This window comes from Lepidochelys kempii, chromosome 1 (genome assembly GCF_965140265.1).
Source record: "Lepidochelys kempii isolate rLepKem1 chromosome 1, rLepKem1.hap2, whole genome shotgun sequence".
In the NCBI taxonomy this organism is placed as follows: Eukaryota; Metazoa; Chordata; order Testudines; family Cheloniidae; genus Lepidochelys; species Lepidochelys kempii.
The window spans coordinates 46,888,422-46,912,329 of NC_133256.1; the positions used below are offsets into that span (position 1 = coordinate 46,888,422).

Consider the following 23,908-nt stretch of genomic DNA (forward strand, 5'->3'; position numbering starts at 1 on the left):
GTGAGATTCTGGAACAGCCTTCCACTGGTGGTAGTGGGAGTAAACAACCTAACCAATTTTATGATGAAGTTGATACATTTATGAATGGGATTATATGGTAGGGTTACCTGTGATAGCAGGGGACACAACTCAATGACCCAGCAGGTTCCTGCCAGTCCTGTGTAACTGAAAGAACAATAAGAAGAAATGAGGCTGCACAGATGTATCTGAGTGCATAATTTGGCCTGCATAAACTTTGGCCCTGATCCTGCATGTTGCTCTGTTGGGACAGACCCCTAACTCCCAACCCCTGAACCCCACTATGCCTCCTCCACCTGCATGAAGTATCTTAGCGGATTAGGGCATTTATTGCTAATGATATTCATGACAAGGAAAGAGCTCAGCCTGACTTCCAGATCTCAGGTCTGAGAGATTCCAGGTTAGGCAGTTTTTTAAAAATCAGATTTTTGTCTCTAATCCTGCAAACACTTCAGCACATGTATAACTTTATTCCCACAACTAATCCCATTACAGATAATAGGTCTACTCATATGAGTAAAGTTTTGCAGTTGTGGAAATTTCTACAGGATGGGGCAGGGGGATTTATTTGTAAACTAGATATAGTCTTGGAAAGACAATAAATACAGAGCCCCATGGTGACATTTTTACAGAGTCACTTCACTCTTTAATACCACCAGTTGTTGATCTGTTTGTATTTATCGTTTATCATTGTTACAGTTTTATGTATTTTTTTACTTTGTTTCCTGTGTCCTGTAGTTCTTCCCTAGAATTTTGGTTCAAAGATATTATGTAAACAAATAAATTGTAAATTAGGCCTCTTATATACAAATAGTTTTGGACAGGCTTTGGGTGAGAGGTGTCAAATAAAATGCTAATTATCCTGTAACCTAGAGATTCATAAATCTGTAGATTTTTTAGGCCAGAAGGGGCCACTGTGATCATCTAGGGTAGGTCTATACTGCCTAAGCTGACACCCATGCTGCAGTGTCCATACTGCTATTTTTAGCATGCTAGCCTGAGCAGCGCTAGTGCATATCTGTCTACCCAGGCTTGGCAGCACGCTCCCAGTTGCAGTGTAGACATACCCCTAGTCTGATCTCCTGCATTACACAGGCAACAAACCTCCATAGCTTCCATAATTATGCATAAAATCCATAGATTCTATATGAGCTATATCATATCTTTTAGAAAGATATCCACTCTTGATTTAAAGACTGCAAATGATGGAAAATCCACCCATTCTCAAGTAAGTTTTTTCCAGTGGTTGGTTAATTACCCTCACTGTTTAAAACATATGGCTGATTGGAATTTGTCTAGCTTCAGCTTCCAACCAGTGATTCTTGCTATGCTTTTTTCTGATATATTAAAGAGAACATCTACTATCAAATCTTTTCCCCATATAGGTACTTGTAGACTGTGATCAAGTCACCACCTTTCTAGACCTTAAATCATTCTTGTAGCTAGCTGTCTTCTGAAACCTTTCCAATTTTTCAACCTCTTTTTTTTAAAGTGCTGACACCAGAACTGGACACAGTATTCCAGTAATGGTCTCACTCATACTTTATACAGAGGCGATATCATCTTCCTAATCCTATTCTATGTTCCCTTGTTTATATATCCAAGGATTGCATTCCTCCTCTGATCTAATCATCGCAGTGGAAGCTTGTGGTCAAATGGTTATCTACTGTGACTCCTATGTTTTTTTTACAGTCTCTGCTTTTCAGGATATAGTCCCCATACTTATGTGACCTACTTTCTTTGTTCCTAAGTGTCTGATCTTGCATTTGGCTATGTTAAACTAGAGCTGGTTGAAACTTGGAATTTCCTTTTAATGGGAAATTCTGACATTTCAAAACATCCTTTCATCCCAAATTGGAATGAAAAGTTGAAATTTTCTGCTAAATGATATTTCCAAAAAAATTTGTTTTAGAAATATCAAAATCACCTTATCTAAATAAAGTGTTTTAATCTTATCAGAGCACTGCATTTTGATAACTTTTCATCAAAGATTTTGACAATTGATTTATTTCTGTGAAATGTTTAGATTTTGCAAATCTGTATTTTCTGATGGAAGTTTTCTGTTTCATTGTATAATTTTCAGCTGGCTCTAGATATAAAGTCCATGTTATGGAAATAAAACCATCTTACCAAGAAATCCAGGTCTGTAAATGTATTCCCCAGATTTATTTACCACTTCAACAATTTTGTGTCATCTGCAAACTTTATCAATGATTTTGTTTTCTTCCATTCATTGATAAAGATACTGAATACCATTGGGCCAAGAACAGATCACTGTAGGACCACACTAGAAATACCTGGATTGGATGATGAGTTCCCATTTACAATTATTTTTTGAGATCTATCAGTTAACTAGTTTTTAATCCATTTAATATGGGCTATATTGATCTTATATAGTGCACATTTTTTATAAGAATGTCATGTGGGACTAAGTCAAATGCCTTGCAGAAGTCTATCTATGTTAGGTCAATACAGTTACCTGTATTAACCAAATTTGTAATATAATCAAATAATGATATTGTATTTTGACAAGACCTATTTTACATAAAGCCTATGCTAACTGGCATTAATTAGGCTACCATCTTTTAGTTCTTTATTGATTGCATCCCATATCAACCTTTCTGCAATTTTCCCCCTCAAGGATTGATGTTGAACTAATCCATTTATTATTTTTAAGGGTTAGCAGAACATTAGGTTTTTTCCAGTCCTTTGAAAGTTCCCCAGTATTCCAAGATTTGTTAAAAATCAGGATTAATGGCTCAGAATGCTCCTTGGTCAATTATTTTAATACTCCTCAGTGCAAGTTTTCCAGCCCTGCAGATTTTAAAATGTCAACTTTAATAGTTGCTCTTTACCATCCTCCTTGGTTACTGATGGGATAGATAGTATTTCATTATCACTGTAAGAGATGAATATGTCATCCTGCTTCTTTCTGAATACAGAACAGAAACATTTACTGAATACTTGCCTTTTCTTCATGATTGGTAATTTTATCATCCTTGTTTAGTATTAGAGACCTATACCATTGCTAAGATTTAATGAATTCCTTCTTTTGTTAAGCCTCCTGGCTATAGATTGTTTTCACAGAAATCTTTAGCTTTCCTTATCAGTTGTCTGCATTTCCTAACTGCTGATTTGTACTTATTGCTATCAGCTTCTTCATTTTTCCATGTTAGGCTGCTGGTGTTCTGAGATCACTGCCTATCATGCTGAACAATATTGTTTTATTGTTTCTTGGTATTCTCCCCGTCTATATCCGTCTGTTGTCTCTTATCTTATACTTAGACTGTAAGTTCTGGGGACAGAGACTTTTTGTTCTGTGATTGTACAGTGCCTCAACAATGGGGTCCTACTCCCTGACAAGGGCTCCTAGGTGCTATGATAATAATTAATAATTATAACTAGCTTCTTTTACCTCCCCTCTTAACCATTTTTTTTAACCAAACAAGCTGCCTTTTATGATTGTGGACTTGTGTGTTTTGGGGGAAGGACATCTAATAAAGCATTTTTAAATAATTCCCAATGATAATTCACATTTTTAATGGGACTGTGTAGCGAAGAAGTGTGGCCACCCTCGGAGATTGGCAGCGAGGGGCAGCCAGACGCCTCCTGGTGGGTGGGACCAGGAAGGCCACGCTCTCCATGCCGGAAGCAGAGGGGTGGGACAGGAACAGAAAGTATAAAAGAATGGCCCTGTAGTTCAGTTGAGAGGTAGCTGCCAAAGGAGACAGATGTGTTCTTCCTGCTGCAGATGCAGGAACCCATAGAGGACTTTTGCTGTCCCGAGGAGGACCCCAACCTACCCGTACGGCCAGACACACTGGATTCTGAAGAGTTGCTGGGACTGCCACTTGCCGTGTACCTTCAGGAGGCAGAGGACGACCCTTGGAAGGTACACCTGAGGGGGAGGATAGGAAGCAGCCCACGGGAACCAGACTACTGTCTGGCTGTGGTGCCACCTCAGACACAGTCAGTGTGTTGCGGGTGGATTCCCCGCTGACCCAGTGGCAGACCACGCTGCTGCTGTTTGGGCCCTGGGTTGGGACACGGTGGAGTTGGGTGGGCTCATGTCCCTCTGCCATCCTTCCCCTGGGATGGTAGTACTCCCCACCTTTAGGACAGGAGACCTGCGCTTGCTGGGCGCTCAACACTTACTGGAGCCCCCTGGCCTGTGTTGGGGCAATCACCCTTTGCCAGAGCCCCTGAAACTGTGTTGAGCGCTCACCCCTGCTTGAAGGCTGGGCTCCTAGACCTTTACCTGCGCTACCCTGCTTGAGGGTTGGAGCTTTAGACTGCTTGGTGCCCTGCCCTGCCTAAGGGCTTGGACCCCTAAACTGATCACTGCTCTACCTTGCCTGAGGGTTTGAGCCCTAGAGACAGCTAATTTCCCCCTGTACAGATTGTTTTTCCAGATACATGACAGTGAAAAGGTGTGGCCACCCTCAGAGATTGGCAGCGAGGGGTGGCCACGAAAGCCTACATGCTTACAGACTGTCAATTAATCACAGGCGTTAACTGTGATTAACTGAAAACAAAATTAACAACATGTTAATTTTTTTAATGCATTAATTGCATACCTCTGTGTGGAGAAGGAGGGATCCGTGGTGAGGAGCTGAAGCCCCAACTTAGAGCTCTGCGGATGGCAAATAAATGAAGCCCCAGCCTGAAGCTCTGGAGGTGGCAGTGGGGTTGAGGCCCCAGCCCAGTGCTCTGCAGCGGCAGGGCAGCCAAAGCCCCAGCACGCAGCTCCAGAGGGGGCTGAGGCTTGAGCTGAAGCCCCAGCCCCCAATGCTGAGAAGGGCTGAAGCCCCAAGCTCTGCACCCTGAGGGGACTGAAGCCTGGAGCTCCGAGGGGGTGCTGAAGCCCCAAGCCCTGCACCTTAAGTGGGCTGAAGCCCTGAATGGGGCTGAAGCCCAGAACCCCCAGTCTGGCTGAAGCCAGGAGCCCCACGCCCAGCAGGGCTGAAGTTCCCCACCCTGAGCCCCCTAGGGCTGAAGATAAAGGATCACAATTTTTTTTAAGTACAAATGGGGTCACCAGCACAAAAAGTTTGAGAAACACTGCCGTAAAGAACAGGGGCTTGGCAAACTCAGCCTCCCTGCACCATCCTCTCCTCCCTGAGGTAAAATCCATCCTCCCTTGCAAACAAGGGCTCACTCAGCTGAAGGGAGTTATGTAAAATAAAAATAATAAATCTACATTTGTAAGTTGAACTTTCATGATGAAGAGATTGCACTACAGTACTTGTATGAGTTGAACTGAAATACTGTTACTTTTGTTAATCTTTTTTACAGTACTAATATTTTAATCAATAATATAAAGTGAGCACTGTACACTTTGTATTCTGTGTTGTAACTGAAATAAATATATTTGAAAATATAGAAAATATGAAACAATATTTAAATAGATCATATTTTCTTAATGTTTAACAGTGCAATTAAAACTGCAATTAATCATGATTAATTTTTTAAATCTTGCGATCAATTTTTTTTAATATCTTGACTGCCCTAATTTTTAAGTTTTTAAATTTTTCTTCCCACTCAGTTTTCCTCAGGATTGTTTTCATCAGCTTTGAGAAGTGGCCTTTTTAAAGCACAAGGTACGTCTATTACAGAGTGGGCCTACATTTGTCTTGCACATCACAAATTAACTTTTATTCTACATTGATTCCTATACAGGGGGTCCCCAGTATACATCTCCCCTTTATCCATTTTTTCGGCTATCTGTCGCTCATCAATTTGGGAAACATGTTCTGATTTACATTGGTCCTGATCCACATATCCATCATTTGCACGGATTGGGACTGACGTGAATTGAAACTCGTTCCCCTATTGAACAGTACAGTACTGTACTTGCATCCGCTGGCCACATTCAAGGCTTATTATCTATGGAGGATGTTCTCCATGCTTATTAAGGAGACAGCAGGTGAAGGAAAGCCCAGTGTAAGGAGTTTTGGAAGTCCTACAACATCTTGAAAAGCGTGGAAACCATTGATGTTGTGGGAAGAGGTCACTTCGCAATGTATGAACGGCATTTGGTGCCATGCATGGCCAGATGCTGTCCACAGCTTTGTGGGATTTGATGCCATTTCTGCTCTTGAGCAAGAAATTGTCAAGTTGGCAAAGGATGTCAGCTTTGAGGAAGTGGAGGAGGATGATATACAGGAGTTGTTGGAGTCTCATGCTGAGCAACTTACAAATGAGGAACTGATTGAGATGGATCAACAACGGATATCCGAAGAAAGCAAGGACGAAAACATAGGGCAGGAAGCCAGGAGTCTAATGACAACGAATATCTCCTATTTCTTTGGATTGCTGGATGAGATGACAGAAATCATACAGAGCAGTGATCCTTTTCGTAAACACAGGTTTCAGAGTAGCAGCCGTGTTAGTCTGTATTTGCAAAAAGAAAAGGAGTACTTGTGGTACCTTAGAGACTAACCAATTTATTTGAGCATAAGCTTTCGTGAGCTACAGCTCACTTCATCAGATGCATTCAGTGAAGCATAAGCTTTTGTGAGCTACAGCTCACTTCATCGGATGCGTTCAGGGAATTCCACTGAATGCATCCGATGAAGTGAGCTGTAGCTCATAAAAGCTTATGCTCAAATAAATTGGTTAGTCTCTAAGGTGCCACAAGTCCTCCTTTTCTTTTTTTGTAAACAGTCTGCCAAAGTCTCCAGGGCTCTCAATGATGTTGTGGCTTGCTAGAGGGAGATCTATCATTCAAAGATTCATGCAGGAGAGCAGACATTGATAAAATCCTTTTTTAAGACTTCTGCAACCAAAAATCCAGCCACAGAAAAGCCAGCCCAAAATCCAGCCACCACCCCTACCTAAGTTTAGCATAATTGACACTGTTTTATACTGTATTACGGTACTGTATTAAAATGTTCTGTGTTTGAACAGTGTTAGTAGGGTTTTACATTATTTTATTCAATGTTTTATGTGTAAAATATGTACTGTATAACCTGTCATTGTAAAAAGATACACTAGTCAGGCAAAAAGAGCATTGCCACAGGTGAGTGTGGTGAAGTTGTGAACGCATTTCTCCCCCCCCCCCCCATTCCATTATTTCTTATAGGGAAAAATTCCCCAGTATGTGTCATTTTGCTATCCATTGTCCTTTTCAATAATGTAACCCCAATATATACAGGGGACCCCCTGTACCGCAAAGGCCTTCCAGGAGCGGAGCTGTCAGGTGTGCTTTGGTCGTTCCCTCTCCTGGGGGGAGAACTCCCGCAGTGGAGCGGTATGTTTTGGTGATGGGGTTATTTCCTCCTCTTATGCACCTGTTTACATGACAGAAGACAAGGCTGCAGGAGTGTGTAGCTCAGGGTCCTGTCTCCTGTCCAGTCCCTCTGGGAGGGGCAGCTGAAGGAGAGCGCCCCACACAGCCTTCCCTAGCGTTTGTTACGCGTCCCAGCCCCCTCGTTGCGGGCCGGGGAGTGTTACCATCAGGGCCAGGCTCCTCAGCGCTGGGGCCTACGTGTGGGGGCGGCGGGTATTTTGTTTGGTGAAGTGAGGGGGGGGGGTTAGGCCCCTGGCCGAGGAGCTGGAGCTGCCCTTCCCCCCTCTGGCCCTGCCTCTGCCCTGGCACCTCCGGGGCGGGAGCGACGCCCAGGGGCAGGAGGACCCAGGTGAGACGGGGGGCGGTGCCGGGCGCTGTGAGGGGTGGGCTCTGCTCACGCTACGCCGGCTCCGGCCGGGAAGGAGGGAGGAAACACCGGCGGCCGCCAGCGCTGAGAGCGGGCGAGCGAGTGAGTGATGCTGGGGGAGCGGGCGGGACGCGAAGGTGCCTCTGCCCCGCCGCGATGGGGGTGGGTCGGGGCCGGCGTTGGGGGGCTGCCTGTTCGAGCCACAGCCCGGAGGAAAGTTTCACTCAGCCCCTTCCGCACCTCTGCCCGCTGGGGGCCCCTTCCCCATCTCTCCCGGGAAGCCGGGGCCCCGAACCCGCATCCTCTCCGCGCGCCCTTCCTAGCAAGTGCCTGGCCCCCACCCGGGCCCCATCCATCCTCCTGCCGCCCCCTCCTTTCCCTTTATTGTCTCTCCTGCTCCCTGCCGATGCTGCCCTTACTCTGAGCCCGGGCCAATGGGCAAAAGGAACAAAAACCATTTAGCAGTGGGCAGCTGGGGGCCCGAGACCTTTCCCCAGCCCCCACCTGCCGGGCTGGGGTGTGTGACAATAATAATCCCCCTAAACCTCAGTAAAGGTCCCCTCTCCTCAACAGGGTTTGTTTTTATTTCTCGTTATGGTTGGATGCCGACTGACTTGCATGGGAATTGCTGCCCTCTCTGGTTAGAAGTAAATGCTTAGAAACCCTGGCTCTGCCACATGCTGTGTGCGCCAGAAAACTTATTTTTAGATGTATCTCATATTTTTATGCATTTATAAATAGCTTAATCCATATTCAAGTTCCGAGAGAGGAAGTGATTTGGTTCTGTGAGCTTCAGACTTTTTATAGAAATTACTAAATAGAACCATTTCTGTAGGCTGGCCCCAGGTGGATTAGTGCCTTTTAGTGTGGCATTGTCTTTCTAAATGGCTGAATTATTTAATTATGAAAAATGGCAACTGCACATGCATGATATTTTAAAACATCTGTGTTTAATAAAAATATTTCATTTACACGTTCAAAGAACCTAAGGATGCTAATATTCTTATCCGAGTCCCATACAAATGATACCTTGCAGCAGTTTTAAATAATTTAAAAATAGTAATAATTTAAACCTATAAAAGAAGGTAATTCTGAGTTTAGGAGGCCTTTCCCCTTCTCACTGGTTGTGGAAATTTAATTATTTTGTAGTGTAGGGATTTATGCATGTGAAATGTCCCATTGAACTCAATGAGGCAACTATGGATGGAAAATTATTCATGTTCTTGGGTTTCAATCTAATAAAGACTTAACAATGTACTGTGGCTCCTATTCAGTACATCTACAGGTTGTTGGTTTTTTTAGGGAAAAGTGTTTGCAGGCAGTATAAAGAAGTCCTATTTAGTATTTTGAAAAATAACCCTTTGATTTTTTTTAATATTGTATTTAGACTGAATTTACATTTTATTTTTATGATGACTTTGCTATTACAGGAATGTTGACAATATTGTACTATTAGACTATTACTTCTCTTTTGCATTTTGACACTAATATAGATACATGGGAGACATAGTGTAAATAGAGTACTACTCCTACTGAAAAAACAAAGGAAAGAAGTACAAAGAATGCCTAGTTACCCTATTCCTAGGTGATGACAGTCATATTTAGGCATACTGCCAGCAGCTGCTAGAGACAGTGCCAAGATTTTGGGCTTGAGTGATGATCAGAGCTTCATTATGTAGTCAAGAGGGTTATTACTAGATTTTAGTGTTTTAAACTTTTCTTTTGTTTGCTTGGAGGATTTCAAGCCAGTTGCAAAGTTGGAACTGATTAATCTAGTCCACTAGATGAATTTCATTTTTAGAGCTGGACAAATAATTTCTAACGAACAACTGATTTGACAAAGTTATCATTCACTGTTAAAAAATCATCCCCAACCAGATCACTCTTCCTAGATTTTCACTAAATAATTTCTGAAAATGTTTGAGCAATTCATGCATAAGAATTTGAAATTTGTGTAATTTTAATTGATATGCAGATCACATGGCATTTCTCTTCTTGGATTAGAATAATTCTTGGTATTAGGTTTCCAGTGCAAATACTCAGTTATGAATTTGAAATTTGCTTTCCACAAATGTTCTGAACTGTTTGCTTAAAATTCACTATATTGGTGGATATTGATATTTGTGAACTCATTTATTAGACTATTCATAAAGTAAACACACAAGCATTATGGAAGCAAATTTGTTCAGCCACATTCAACCAAATAGTTTGCAGAATTTGCCCAACTGTTCTTTTCCCTTTCTAAAAAGAACAGGAGTACTTGTGGCACCTTAGAGACTAACAAATTTATGAGAGCATAAGCTTTCGTGGGCTACAGCCCCCTTCATCAGATGCACAGAATGGAACATATAGTAAGAAGATATCTATCTATCTATCCACGTAGAGTTTGTATGGAAACTTCCATCTTCTCTGTAAGAGGCCAATTAATTAAGATGAGCTATTATAAGCAGGCGAAAAAAACTTTTGTAGTGATAATCAAGATGGCCCATTTAGACAGTTGACAAGAAGGTGTGAGGATACTTAACATGGGGAAATAGATTACTGTAGCTTCATGTCCCCAACATTTAAAACCTCACCTTTTGCCCTTTCACCAGCCTTTAGTAGGGTCCGTTTGTCATTTAAAGTATCAAATATTGGGTCAGTGTGGGTGAATAAAATTCCGTCCCATATTCTAATGAAGGGAAAGCTTTTTAACTTGAAGTTAGCTGTGTTTTGGGAGGGAGAAGCTTTGAACAGTGGAGTGCAACCTGTTGTTATCAGAAAGGAGCCCTTGCACTGTTTATGTATTGTTTAATGTACTAGAGAAACCTTGCAGTTCATGGAAGTGGAAGACTCAGCTGTAATTCATGATGCTGTTGGAGGGGTGAATGACATGAGCACATTTTTTGTTCAGTGAACATAGTTTTTCTAGTCTGTGCAGTTAAAAAATTTACTACTTGTGGCTATGAAACATATGAGTGGCTGGCATTACCTAGCTGTTCTTAATACAAATGATTGGACCTTACCGAAAATCTTTCAAAAGCAAGAGGGTATGTCCAAAAAAATGATTCACAACATGCTGCTTGTGGAAATGTCTGGATAGAATTCCAGAAAAGTAGTGGGATCTCATTTACTATTTATTGAACTTTTTTGAATAACTTCTGCTTTTCACTAGTACTGTATCAAATAATTTATTGAAATAGCAGCCTCAATGACTGACTACACAGAATTTGATATTGTAATTTGTGTTTATTTTACAAGCTGTCTGGCTTATGTACACCATACTTCTGTACTGTACAATGCTATGTTGGACATTAGAATGCCACAATCACACCTGTTGACTTGTATTGTTCATGGTGAGTTACTGCAACAGGAAGCTGTCAAATCTACCTGCTCTCTTCTTATAGATACACTTCACATGCACATCTCCACAAGTTCTTTCCATAGACTCATACAATGCTATCTTTTACATATTTCTTTTCTGTACAAGCTCTTATATTTCGCTCACCACTGTGGTTTCTGAGAACTTTCCAGTAGCGCAGTAGGCAATGTGACAAAAATCCATCATGTGGTGTTCTTTTATCCTCTACCTAGGAGGAGAAATGTATGTAGTGGAATGTCTTGTTTAAATAGGGTTATTTTTCTCCTTCTTTTAATATATGTATGTTAGAGAATGCAAAGATCAAAGAAATGTGCCTTGTACTTAGCAGAAGGGGTGAGGTTTGTGATGGGCCTCAGTTCCTGGGTCCTAAAACATTCTGTATCCTGCACAGACAGACTTTACCCTTATGGTGGAGAGTGGTTTTTGAGACAGAGGATTATAGTTGTCTACCATAGAATCATAGAATATCAGGGTTGGAAGGGACCTCAGGAGGTCATCTAGTCCAACCCCCAGCTCAAAGCAGGACTGATCCTCAATTAAATCATCCCAGCCAGGGCTTTGTCAAGCCTAACCTTAAACTTCTAAGGAAGGAGATTCCACCACCTCCCTAGGTAACGCATTCCAGTGTTTCACCACCCTCCTAGTGAAAAAGTTTTTCCTAATATCCAACCTAACTCTCCCCCACTACAACTTGAGACCATTACTCCTTGTTTTGTCATCTGCTACCACTGAGAACAGTCTAGAGCCATCCCCTTTGGAACCCCCTTTCAGGTAGTTGAAAGCAGCTACCAAATCCCCCCTCATTCTTCTCTTCCGTAGACTAAACATCCCCAGTTCCCTCAGCCTCTCCTCATAAGTCATGTGTTCCAGCCCCCTAATCATTTTTGTTGCCGTTCGCTGGACTCTCTCCAATTTCTCCACATCCTTCTTGTAGTGTGCGGCCCAAAACTGGACACAGTACTCCAGATGAGGCCTCACCAGTGTCGAAGAGAGGGGAACAATTGCGTCCCTTGATCTGCTGGCAATGCCCCTACTTATACATCCCAAAATGCCATTGGCCTTCTTGGCAACAAGGGCACACTGTTGACTCATATCCAGCTTCTCGTCCACTGTCACCCCTAGGTCCTTTTCTGCAGAATTGCTGCCTAGCCGTTCGGTCCCTAGTCTGTAGCGGTGCATTGGATTTTTCCGTCCTAAGTGCAGGACTCTGCACTTGTCTTTGTTGAACCTCATCAGATTTCTTTTGGCCCAATCCTCCAATTTGTTTAGGTCCCTCTGTATTCTATCACTACCCTCCAGCGTATTTACCTCTCCTCCCAGTTTAGTGTCATCCGCAAACTTGCTGAGGGTGCAATCCACACCATCCTCCAGATCATTTATGAAGATATTGAACAAAACTGGCCCCAGGACCGACTCTTGGGGCACCCCACTTGATAGCGGCTGCCAACTAGACATGGAGCCATTGATCACTACCCATTGAGCCCGACAATCTAGCCAGCCTTTCTATCCACCTTTATAGTCCATTCATCCAGCCCATACTTCTTTAACTTGCTGGCAAGAATGCTGTGGGAGACAGTGTCAAAAGCTTTGCTAAAGTCAAGGAACAACACGTCCACTGCTTTCCCTTCATCCCCAGAACCAGTTATCTCATCATAGAAGGCAATTAGATTAGTCAGGCATGACTTTCCCTTGGTGAATCCATGCTGACTGTTCCTGATCACTTTCCTCTCCTCTAAGTGCTTCAGAATTGATTCCTTGAGGACCTGCTCCATGATTTTTCTGGGGACTGAGGTGAGGCTGACTGGCCTGTAGTTCTCAGGATCCTCCTTCTTCCCTTTTTAAAAGATGGGCACTACATTAGCCTTTTTTTTTTTAATATGGTCTTCGTCCCAGAGCTTCAGGTGATCTTTTCGATATTCTGGGCTCAGGTCATGGAACTCCTTGACAATAAGAACCCAGATCTCAAACTTGATTTGAAATTGTATGTGAAACCAGCATAGAAAGTGGAGGACAGGTTGGGTGTGCTTGTGATGGCCTTTGTTGCTGAGGAAACATACTGCAGCATTCTATACTACTTGGAATTTTCAAAACACTGAAGTCTTCATGCCCATGTACATCACATTGCTGTATTCCAACCAAGAGGTGATGAATAACTGAGGCTAGGTCATTTTCTGTCAGGCTCGGAGGGAGTGTCTTAGTAAAATCCTGTAATTTACCACTACTAGTTTTTGATGACTTTTGGAAAATGAGATGTATCTCATATTTTAAATTCTAAGCATGAACTGTTTAGTCTAGTATTAGTATATCAAAGGAACCTGGGTGGTATTTAGAATGTACAACTCTTTTTTGTTTTTCTTTATGCATTGTTTCAAATCCAACCTGGTTAACCAGTGGCCATTTTGCTATCCTCCTAACTTTTAATTTGTTTGTCCCTGATACATCTGCCATTGATGGGTTATTATTGTAAGAGAAGGAATAAAGTCCCTTTTTAGGAAGTGTAGTGACCTTGCCTAACTTGACAGTGTTAGACATTAGAGTATAATTTTCAATCTGGCCAAAGTCGCAGAGATGGAGTTAGTGATACAGCTGCCAGAACGCCTGGACAGTAATGATTGGAATTTATCATACAAATCAGTATTTAGCCATAGGTATAATACCGAGAATGTGCTTGTCAGAGTTCAGAGTGGGGTAGTCGTGTTAGTCTGTATCAGCGAAAAGAACGAGGAGTACTTGTGGCACCTTAGAGACTAACAAATTTATTTGATCATAAGCTTTCGTGGGCTAAAACCCACTTCATCGGATGCATGCAGTGCAAAATACTACTGCTCCACCAATACTACCAGAGAACTACTGGTCTCTGCTATCTTTACCACCATGTCATTTAAACATGATCATAGCAGGTGTCATAAATATAAAGGGAAGGGTAAACCCCTTTGAAATCCTTCCTGGCCAGGGGAAAGCTCCTCTCACCTGTAAAGGGTTAAGAAGCTAAAGGTAACCTCGCTGGCACCTGACCAAAATGACCAATGAGGAGACAAGATACTTTCAAAAGCTAGGAGGAGGGAGAGAAACAAAGGGTCTGTGTGTCTGTCTATATGCTGGTCTTTACCGGGGATAGACCAGGAATGGAGTCTTAGAACTTTTAGTAAGTAATCTAGCTAGGTATGTGTTTAGATTATGATTTCTTTAAATGGCTGAGAAAAGAATTGTGCTGAATAGAATAACTATTTCTGTCTGTGTATCTTTTTTGTAACTTAAGGTTTTGCCTAGAGGGGTTCTCTGTTTTTGAATCTAATTACCCTGTAAGATATCTACCATCCTGATTTTACAGGGGGGATTTCTTCATTTCTATTTACTTCTATTTTTATTAAAAGTCGTCTTGTAAGAAACTGAATGCTTTTTCATTGTTCTCAGATCCAAGGGTTTGGGTCTGTGGTCACCTATGCAAATTGGTGAGGCTTTTTATCCAACATTTCCCAGGAAATGGGGGGGTGCAAGTGTTGGGAGGATTGTTCATTGTTCTTAAGATCCAAGGGTCTGTGTCTGTAGTCACCTAGGCAAATTGGTGAGGCTTTTTACCAAACCTTGTCCAGGAAGTGGGGTGCAAGGTTTTGGGAAGTATTTTGGGGGGAAGGACGCGTCCAAACAGCTCTTCCCCAGTAACCAGTATTAGTTTGGTGGTGGTAGCGGCCAGTCCAAGGACAACGGGTGGAATATTTTGTACCTTGGGGAAGTTTTGACCTAAGCTGGTAAAGATAAGCTTAGGAGGTTTTTCATGCAGGTCCCCACATCTGTACCCTAGAGTCCAGAGTGGGGGAGGAACCTTGACAGCAGGGTTGGACACCCTGGTGGTTGAAAACATGGGCATCAATTGTCTTTTGTTCTAGTGCTCCCACTGTTGCTAGTACCCTACAACCACACCAGTTCTAGAGCCATGTGTGAGAACTCTCAGTGCAAATGCAGCCAAAGAAGTTAAGAGTTAAACTAGATCGTGGGATAATTTTCTTACCACAACCTGTCCCAACAGCCTTTTTCTGGGCACTGCTCTGATCTGCTACTTAAATGTCGTCCAAACAACACCAGAACAACTGCCTAAGTGCATGGACTAAAAACACAATAAATACTTGCTTTTACACTACCCAATTGTTGGGTATGTTAATTTTTTTCCAGTCTGGGACTTAGTTACATTTCTAAAACAAGGTGAGAACAGAAAGTGAGTATACCAACACTCATTCCCACAAATTAAAGAGAGCATGATAAATTAGCAGTAATAGTCTATAAAAGGAGTTCAGCTACTCATGTCAATCTGGGTTGTTAAATTAATAGTTATTTGAAAGCAGTATAGATCCTCTTATGCTATTAAAGTACATCCTACATTTGGTTTGTCTTAGGGCTGAAGATTTCTGAACTTTATACTTGCTCATGACAGGTAACATAGACTTCACATGGAATCAAGAGTGTTACCCAGTCCTGGGATTTGAACTGTGAACACCAGACATTTGAAGGAGTAATGCTTGTCTGACAGGACAGTGTGTGTAATGTACTGACAATCTTGTATGTGTAATATTGCCTCCTGTTAGATCGAACATCAGATATAATCAAGCCTCTGTATTTATTCATTGTCTACTAGTAGCTGGTTCTTAAAAAAAAAAAAAAAAAAAAAAAAAAACAGCCTTAATAGTGATATCTAATACTCGCTTTCTAATGGAGACTTTTTTTTAACTCAAGTGGTAGAGGCCTGTATTTTGAGAGTAGGGCTATCCTCACTGTCATCAAGCATAGTATAGCTGGAAAGTGCTGTTTTATACAGACACTACATGAATTCATTATAGGATGAAATCATTATTAGATTCTTTTCATACAGCAATATATTGCACTATCAACTTGTTTCTGTATATTTCTTTTACGTTGCCTGGTATAATATTAAAAACCTAATTTTTATATGAAAGCAAAAAATGACTATAATAATTACCTTATTTTTGTAAGCACTAGACACAGTTGCTTTCAAAATGAATGCTACTTTTATTTTATTATTAGAGGCAGGTTAAACTGATGAGAGTGACAGCCTGGTTGCCGGTCAAGAGCAGGGCTGTGACCTCAGCACACATGAGGTGCCACAGATGGTTCTGCAGTTACAATGTTGGCACAGAAGGTGAAATGACCTGCAGGTAATACCGTAATAGTATCTAGGTCTGCTGAAATTATACTGACTGCTGTAAACAAAGAATTCTGTTCTATTTGTGCTATATTAGTCTGGTCAATTTATCTCAAAAAAGATGCATTAGAATTGGTAAAGGTATAGAGAAGGGTAGCTAATATGATTAGGAGTATGGAACAGTTGCCAGATGAGGAGAGATTAAAAAGACTGGGACTGTTCAGTTTAGAAGAGACAACTAAGGAGGATATGATAGTGGTCTATACAATCATGAATAGTGTGGAGAAAGTGAATAGGGAAGTGTTATTTACCCCTTCACGTAACACAAGAACCAGCAGTCATCCAATGAAATTAAAAGGCAGCAGGTTTAAAACAAACACAGGGAAGTACTGTTTCACACAACGCACAGTCAATGTGTGGAACTTGTTGCCAGGGGATGTTGTGAAGGCCAAAAGTAGAACTGCGTTCAAAATAGAGTTAGATATGTTTGTGGAGGATAGGTCCATCAATGGCTATTCGCCAAGATGGTCAGGGATGCAACCCCATGCTCTGGGTATCCTTAAATCTCTGACTACCAGAAGTTGGGACTGGACGAACAGGGGATGGATAACTCAATAGTTGCCCTTTTCTGTTTGTTCTCTGTGAAGAATTTGTTCTCTGTGAAGAAGTGTCCATTGTTGGAAGACAGGACACAGGGCTAGATGGACCATTGATCTGACCCAGTGTGGTCACTCTTATGTTTTTAATAAAATTCATAGAATTATTCAGTTTTTCAGTTTTTTTTCATTGTGGGTTTTGAAAATCCGTTAGGATGATAGGTAAAGTTACTCTGTGTAGGTATAATCAAAATTTTTATTCAGAAGTCCTGCAGACTAAGACATCATGTCTTCATACCATAACCACCATACTGTATTGTACACTGTATTGGTGCACCTTTAATTTGGTTATTATTTTGAAATTGGTATTATTGGGATTTCAGAATCCTACATATTGTATGCATTCCAAAAACTGCATATTGGAGATGTTTACATGCCCACGGGTGATTTTCAAGGGCAATAAGGTTGTAATTACAATGGGCCTCTGAAAAGAAATGTTACAGAAGATCCACAAGGGTCATTTAAGAATTGAGACGTGCAAACAACAAGCATGAGAGGTCCAGTACTGGCTGCAGATCAATCACAACATTACTAATGTGGTAGGAAACTGTTTTTCATGCTTGAAATACAAGTCATGCCAACAGGCAGAGACGCTGAGACCTCATCCAGTTCCACAAAGGCCTTAGGAGAAGGTAGGTGCTGATTTATTTATCTGGCAATCAAAGGATTATTTCATTATTTATTATTATCTGTATCCAGAAATTTGCACACTGAACAGTACTAATAGTAAGTCAGTGATAACCAGCATGAAGGGAATCTTCTCCAGATGAAGTCTTTAGTGATAATGGGCAGCAATTTTCCAGTGCAGATTTTCGGCAATTTGCAATAAATTGGGATTTTCATTGCAAAAGATCAAATCCAAATTATTCCCAATCAAATGGACTTGTGGAAAGATCTATATGGACAGTAAAGAACTTTATGAAAAAGACTTTTGACAGTCGGAGTGATTTCTACAAAGTTTTATTGGTTTACCGAAGTACACCTTTAGAGAATGGCTTTTCTCTAGCTCAGCTGTTAATGGGAAGAAGGATCAGATCTAATTTACCCATTAGTGATCACTTGCTGAAATATTATAATAATGAATCCCTAGAGAAGATGAAAGAAAATCAGAAGTGGAAGCAGAAATATTATTTTGACAAAAGGGCCTGTGATCTCCCATCTCTTAACTTAGGTGATAGAGGTGCAATTCCTCAGGCACACTCTAATACTTAAGGCCAAAAGGGTAGATGTGGACTCTGGAATTTCCAATCTGACTGATTCTTTATCATCAATACACACAGCAGAAACTGTCAAGGAACAAGAGAACAACTCTACTTTTTAGTATCAGCCTTTCATTATAAAATCAGAGCGGGAGATTAAGTGTCCTGAAAGACTCACAGAGACTTGCTAACCTGCCTGGAGAAAGGGGATTTGAGGAAAAGTGGTAAAGACGGAGTGATGTGCTGGTAACCTCTCTTCTCTAGGTAGTTGACACACTGGGTTTATGGAAATGTACTACATGGGTTAAGAATTGAATACATGTGTTATAAGATAGTTGTTAGCTGTTTATATATATATATGTTACTCCTGGGAGAATTCTTCACCAAAAAATTAAAAATTCTGTGCCAAAAAGTTAAAATTCTGTGCACAATATTTTAAAATTCTGCAAAATTCTGAAAATGTTGTTTGTCAAAAATAAAACTACATAATCGCACCAGTTTCAATTATTTTGCTAATTTATTTCAAAATACCTGTCCGCAAGTATGTCTGTAACAATACAGACACACTCAAAAATTTCCTCAGGAGAAGAGAGTTAAAGAAACCCCTATGACAACCCAGTTCCTGTTTCTCTGCCCCCTACTTACCCACACCCCTTTCCCCCAGATTTCAGCTGTGGGCTCCCCCCAGTCCAGACACCCATCCCCCTACCCCTCAGAGCCCAGGGATCCAGAGGGAGAAACAGCCTGATGCTCGGTCCCAGGCTTGTGTGGAGTTTCCTGCGTTCCGCCGCCTCCTTCCCTCAGGGCGTGCTAGGAACTGCAGCTGCCGGGAATCCTGTAGCTCCCTTAGTCCCTCCCCCTCCCCCTGGCAGTGTCTTCTATGTGTAAGGTGGGCTCTGCCAGGTCCAGTGGCCCCTAGTGGCAGCTAGCAGCACTGCAGCCCATTTCTGTGGGGGAAAGGAAATTCTGCCTGCGCACATTAATTTCTGCAAAATTCTTCATTGTGCAGTGGCACAGAATTCCCCCAGGAGGAGTAATATGTATATGAGTTAATTTGTTTTTTCTTTAAGAGGGAAGATGTAGAGATATGTTTGTAGAAGATAATAATTTAGAGACGCTTCCTCATAAGGGACAGTATTATGAACACAGGAATTTGGAGATGTGCCCTGGAGATGGGTGTTGGAAACACTACATGGTTGCTTGCAGCACCTCACTACAAAAATTCTCCAGTTTGTTTTATTAAAGTTTTATTCCTTTCTGATTCACTGGTTTGTTATTTAATGAACCCCAAGATTGTTACAATGGAATAGAAAAGAGGAAGAAAAGGGTTACGAGAATAAGGATACCCTAGAAACTATGGCAAATTGAGGGATTTGGAGGGGCGGAGGTTAGTAGGAAACTAGAAACTGATATTGAAAGGAGGAAGGAAGAATATGAGGGAGAGATGGGTATAGGATGGGAAAAGGGGAGAGAAGATTACAAACTCTTTGGGGATAGAGACTATTTTTTTTGTTCTGTGTTTTTACAGTACCTGGCACAATGGGGTCCTGGTCCATGACTAGGGCTTCTAGGCACTATGATAATGCATGATGAAGCCTTTGTTTGTGTGTTCTCAGTTGTCTACTAATTAAATATTCTCTTCCAAAAAATCAGGATTTTTTAGTTCAGCTGTGCTTGATATTTTTCAGTGGTCACCAGCTCCTTATATTTCATGCATGCTTTAGTAGTAGTACGTCTGTTCTGACTGTGGTTCGTTCTTCACCAGTCCTAAGCCCTTTCTTTTGTGAGCAAAAATGGAGAATGCTACATGTTTATGCAGTCAACATCACGTATACATTGCACAGATGGTTCACTTTATAATTCTGCAGTGATAATTTTTAGTAGTCTGGAGACAGTATCAGAAGCCAATGCCGAGGTCTTTTTGTCACTATAGAGCTTTAGGAGAGCTGGGGCTGAGAATGTAGCATCTTCTCCTTTTGAAGATGCAATGCTGTCAAGGTTCCTCCCCCACTCTGAACTCTAGGGTACAGATGTGGGGACCTGCATGAAAAACCTCCTAAGCTTATCTTTACCAGCTTAGGTCAAAACTTCCCCAAGGTACAAAATATTCCACCCGTTGTCCTTGGACTGGCCGCTACCACCACCAAACTAATACTGGTTACTGGGGAAGAGCTGTTTGGACGCGTCCTTCCCCCCAAAATACTTCCCAAAACCTTGCACCCCACTTCCTGGACAAGGTTTGGTAAAAAGCCTCACCAATTTGCCTAGGTGACTACAGACCCAGACCCTTGGATCTTAAGAACAATGAACAATCCTCCCAACACTTGCACCCCCCCTTTCCTGGGAAATGTTGGATAAAAAGCCTCACCAATTTGCATAGGTGACCACAGACCCAAACCCTTGGATCTGAGAACAATGAAAAAGCATTCAGTTTCTTACAAGACGACTTTTAATAAAAATAGAAGTAAATAGAAATGAAGAAATCCCCCCTGTAAAATCAGGATGGTAGATATCTTACAGGGTAATTAGATTCAAAAACATAGAGAACCCCTCTAGGCAAAACCTTAAGTTACAAAAAAGATACACAGACAGAAATAGTTATTCTATTCAGCACAATTCTTTTCTCAGCCATTTAAAGAAATCATAATCTAACACATACCTAGCTAGATTACTTACTAAAAGTTCTGAGACTCCATTCCTGGTCTATCCCCGGTAAAGACAACTACAGACGGACACAGACCCTTTGTTTCTCTCCCTCCTCCCAGCTTTTGAAAGTATCTTGTCTCCTCATTGGTCATTTTGGTCAGGTGCCAGCGAGGTTACCTTTAGCTTCTTAACCCTTTACAGGTGAGAGGAGCTTTCCCCTGGCCAGGAGGGATTTCAAAGGGGTTTACCCTTCCCTTTATATTTATGACAAATGCCATGGCTAATCACCAGTGTCATGTCCTTGTGTGTGTGTGTGTGTGTTGGAGTAGGGGGAGGTTGAATATCAGTTTGGAGAGCCACAGTTTAATAGTCTTTTGTTCTTTTGTTTGCTTGTATTTGTTTAGAAAGGGGCTGAAGAGTGGTACTTACAGCACAGAAGAATATCTGTGCATGCTGGCATGTGTCTTTTGCTGGTGGAAATTCTAATGGCTCAAAGTGAGAACTAAATGAAATCTGACCTGTCACATGCAAGAAGTGAAACATACACAAAGTGGAAATCTACTGCAGTCATATCTTCCAAGGGCATGAATTAAAGGTAAGTAGCCTTCTCTTACCTAATTATTTATAATCAAGCTTTGTTGCTAATTATTTTTTCACATAATTTGCTGAATGGCCTACTGTGTTCCTTATAATTATGGAGCTTGCCTAGTACAATAGTTTGGTGTATAGAGTGCATGCATTGCTGATAGAGGTTTGCTGATATATCTTCATAGTTCAGTCATGCTTTTTTCGCTTTATTGAGCTGGCTAAATAATTTATTAAAAGTTCAGAGGTGCCTTCCTATAATAAACCTAGTAGCTTAAGTTACATTGCTCTCTACCTAGGAGAGTGCTTTTGCAGGTTATATCTTAGGGTATGTCTACACTACTCACCAGATCGGCGGGCAGTGATCGATCCAGCGGGGATCGATTTATCGATAAATTGACCCCCGAGCACTCTCCTGTCGACTCCTGTACTCCACCACCGCGAGAGGCGCAGGTGGAGTCAACAGGGGAGCAGCAGCAGTCAACTCACTGCGGTGAAGACACCACGGTAAGTCGATCTAAGTACGTCGACTTCAGCTACCTTATTCACAAAGCTGAAGTTGCGATTCACCCTCCCCCCCCGGGCTTAGTTTAGTATCAAAGTCTGCCAAAAACAAAACAGAGTGGTAAATTAAGTTGTTTTGTTTTAAAGGAAAATATTTGAGGCACCCAGAAGACTTGCTATACTGAGGGGCCCTTTCAGAAGTTATAGCTGGGGTTGAAGCTCTTGTAGGAGGCAGAAACCGATCTAGTAGCAGTGATTTTGAAGAGCAGATCAGTTCAGCAACTGTGGAGCATAGGAGAGGAGCAGCAGGGTCCTCTGTAGAGCTAGTTGAGGGCAAGTGTCTGCAAACTTCTGAATTAATGAGGTGGAGGCAGGATAGGCTCCAGCACACTCTGTCCAAGATAGCAGTGGAAGCCAGTATTTCTCACCCTTAAATAGGCAGCAGATGGTGGTGTGCTAGCTGGCAGAGAAAAGCCATCCCACCAAAAACGTGCATCTGCAGCTGCATAGAAGATGTAGTCTGGAGAAGGGAGAGCAAAAAGAGCTACAGCTAGTTTCACTGTAGCTTGAAATTGCCTGCCCAGGCTCTGATCGAGTCCCCATCTCTCTGCTTCTAGCAGGTTGGGCTACCCATTACTTCTCCAGTTGCAAAGGTGGTCCCTTAAGAACCACTGGTGGGAGAGAATGGAGCAATGTCTACACAGCCGGCCCTGTCTTCTGCCCCAGCCCCATTAGAATGGGGGAATCTAAATTTCTGGAAGTCAGAAGGGGCATAGGACAAGGGGAACTGGGCACATCTAAGAGTCATGGCTCCTTTCCCTCCCCACATGGGTGTAAGATTCAGATTTTCTATACAGAATATCAATTATCCACCAAATAAAAGGCTTTCAAGTGGTCATTTATGATCTGGCACCAGACAATCTTGAATTGCTGCTGCTGCTGCCAGTATAAGCACTTAGGACTACCCTTTGCACCTGTGCTTCCTTGCTGTAAGTAAATATTGTTTTAATATGAGTAAATACCCTGCATAAAACAGCCTAGTGGAACAAACTGTGAAGAAGTAACTGATGGCTGAAATTCTGAAGATATCTTTACCTGTTTTTTTCTTTTGAAATGAAAATTCTAGAAAAATAAAATCCCTAAAGCAATGTCCCTTCTTACAAGGAGTATCTAGAAACTTGTTTTAGAAGAAATGATAGGTAGTCATGCAGAAAAAGCACTGGGTGCTAAAAATATTCATTCTGTTAAGAATCTTATGCACAGGGAAAGAACAGGTGAAATGGAATTTGATCTAATTCAAGTGTTGAGGAAAGCATCTTATCTAAAATACGATTTTCAAAATAGTTGTCTTTATATAGAGGAAAAATGGTTGTTTTCACATGCAAGTGTAGTTAGAAGAACAGCTTGCCTTTTACCTACACTATTTGGTTATGGAATGACTAGCAGAGACCTGAGTTATACAGTGCCTATAGAGAAACCTAATCTTGCAAAACTCTAGACATTGAGTAACTTTGAAAATGGTAGATAGCATAAATAAAATTAATGCTCCTCACTTTCTCCAACCTGATTGTGTGGGCATGTAGATGATATTGTTTCTGAAGGAAAGTGGGTGGTGTTTGCACAGAATTGGTGCCAATAAAGTTATTTTCATACACCAGTATCAAAAAATCACATTTAAAATGTCTTGCAGAAGTCCTCAAAAATATCTTGAGAGAGAGAAAATGTCAAGCTCAGAAATCTTATTTATAGTATTTGACGTTTCTCTTAATGGCACAAACTAGGTTCTTAGCCAAAGCTTTTTGACGTCTGTGTAAAACTCCCACTGACTTTAGTGAATTTGGATCAGGCCCCAAGTTACTATCAGCTTTTCACAATATGTAATCAGTTAGATCAATTACAGAACTATCTTCAAAATTTTCAGAGTAATCTTGTCCATTTTTGATCGGGGATGCCAAAAAGTTGCCTAATTATCATGGTAAAATATACTGTATTTCTGATTTTTTTTTTTAAGTTAACTTCGAAATATCCTTTGTGGAATGGGTCTTCCATTTCACAACAGCAGTGAGAATATGCAGGCAGTGTATTTACTGGCTGTTACCTCACTTCTCCTGGTTTAGCTTCAGAGG

At 41.5% G+C, this 23,908-nt stretch overlaps 1 protein-coding gene across 8 annotated transcripts in view; it reads left to right on the top strand.

Annotated features, from left to right (window-relative positions):
- The first annotated feature begins 7,560 nt into the window (after positions 1-7,560).
- Positions 7,561-23,908, top strand: part of FRY (FRY microtubule binding protein) — a 373,522-nt gene continuing 357,174 nt past the window's right edge. For 6 of the 8 annotated variants that reach the window (XM_073341299.1, XM_073341325.1, XM_073341389.1 and 3 more), the window contains exons 1-2: positions 7,679-7,778; positions 21,098-21,288. The gene's annotated coding sequence lies outside the window, so the exon portion shown is untranslated. The other 2 variants (XM_073341316.1, XM_073341418.1) reach the window with 2 other exon arrangements.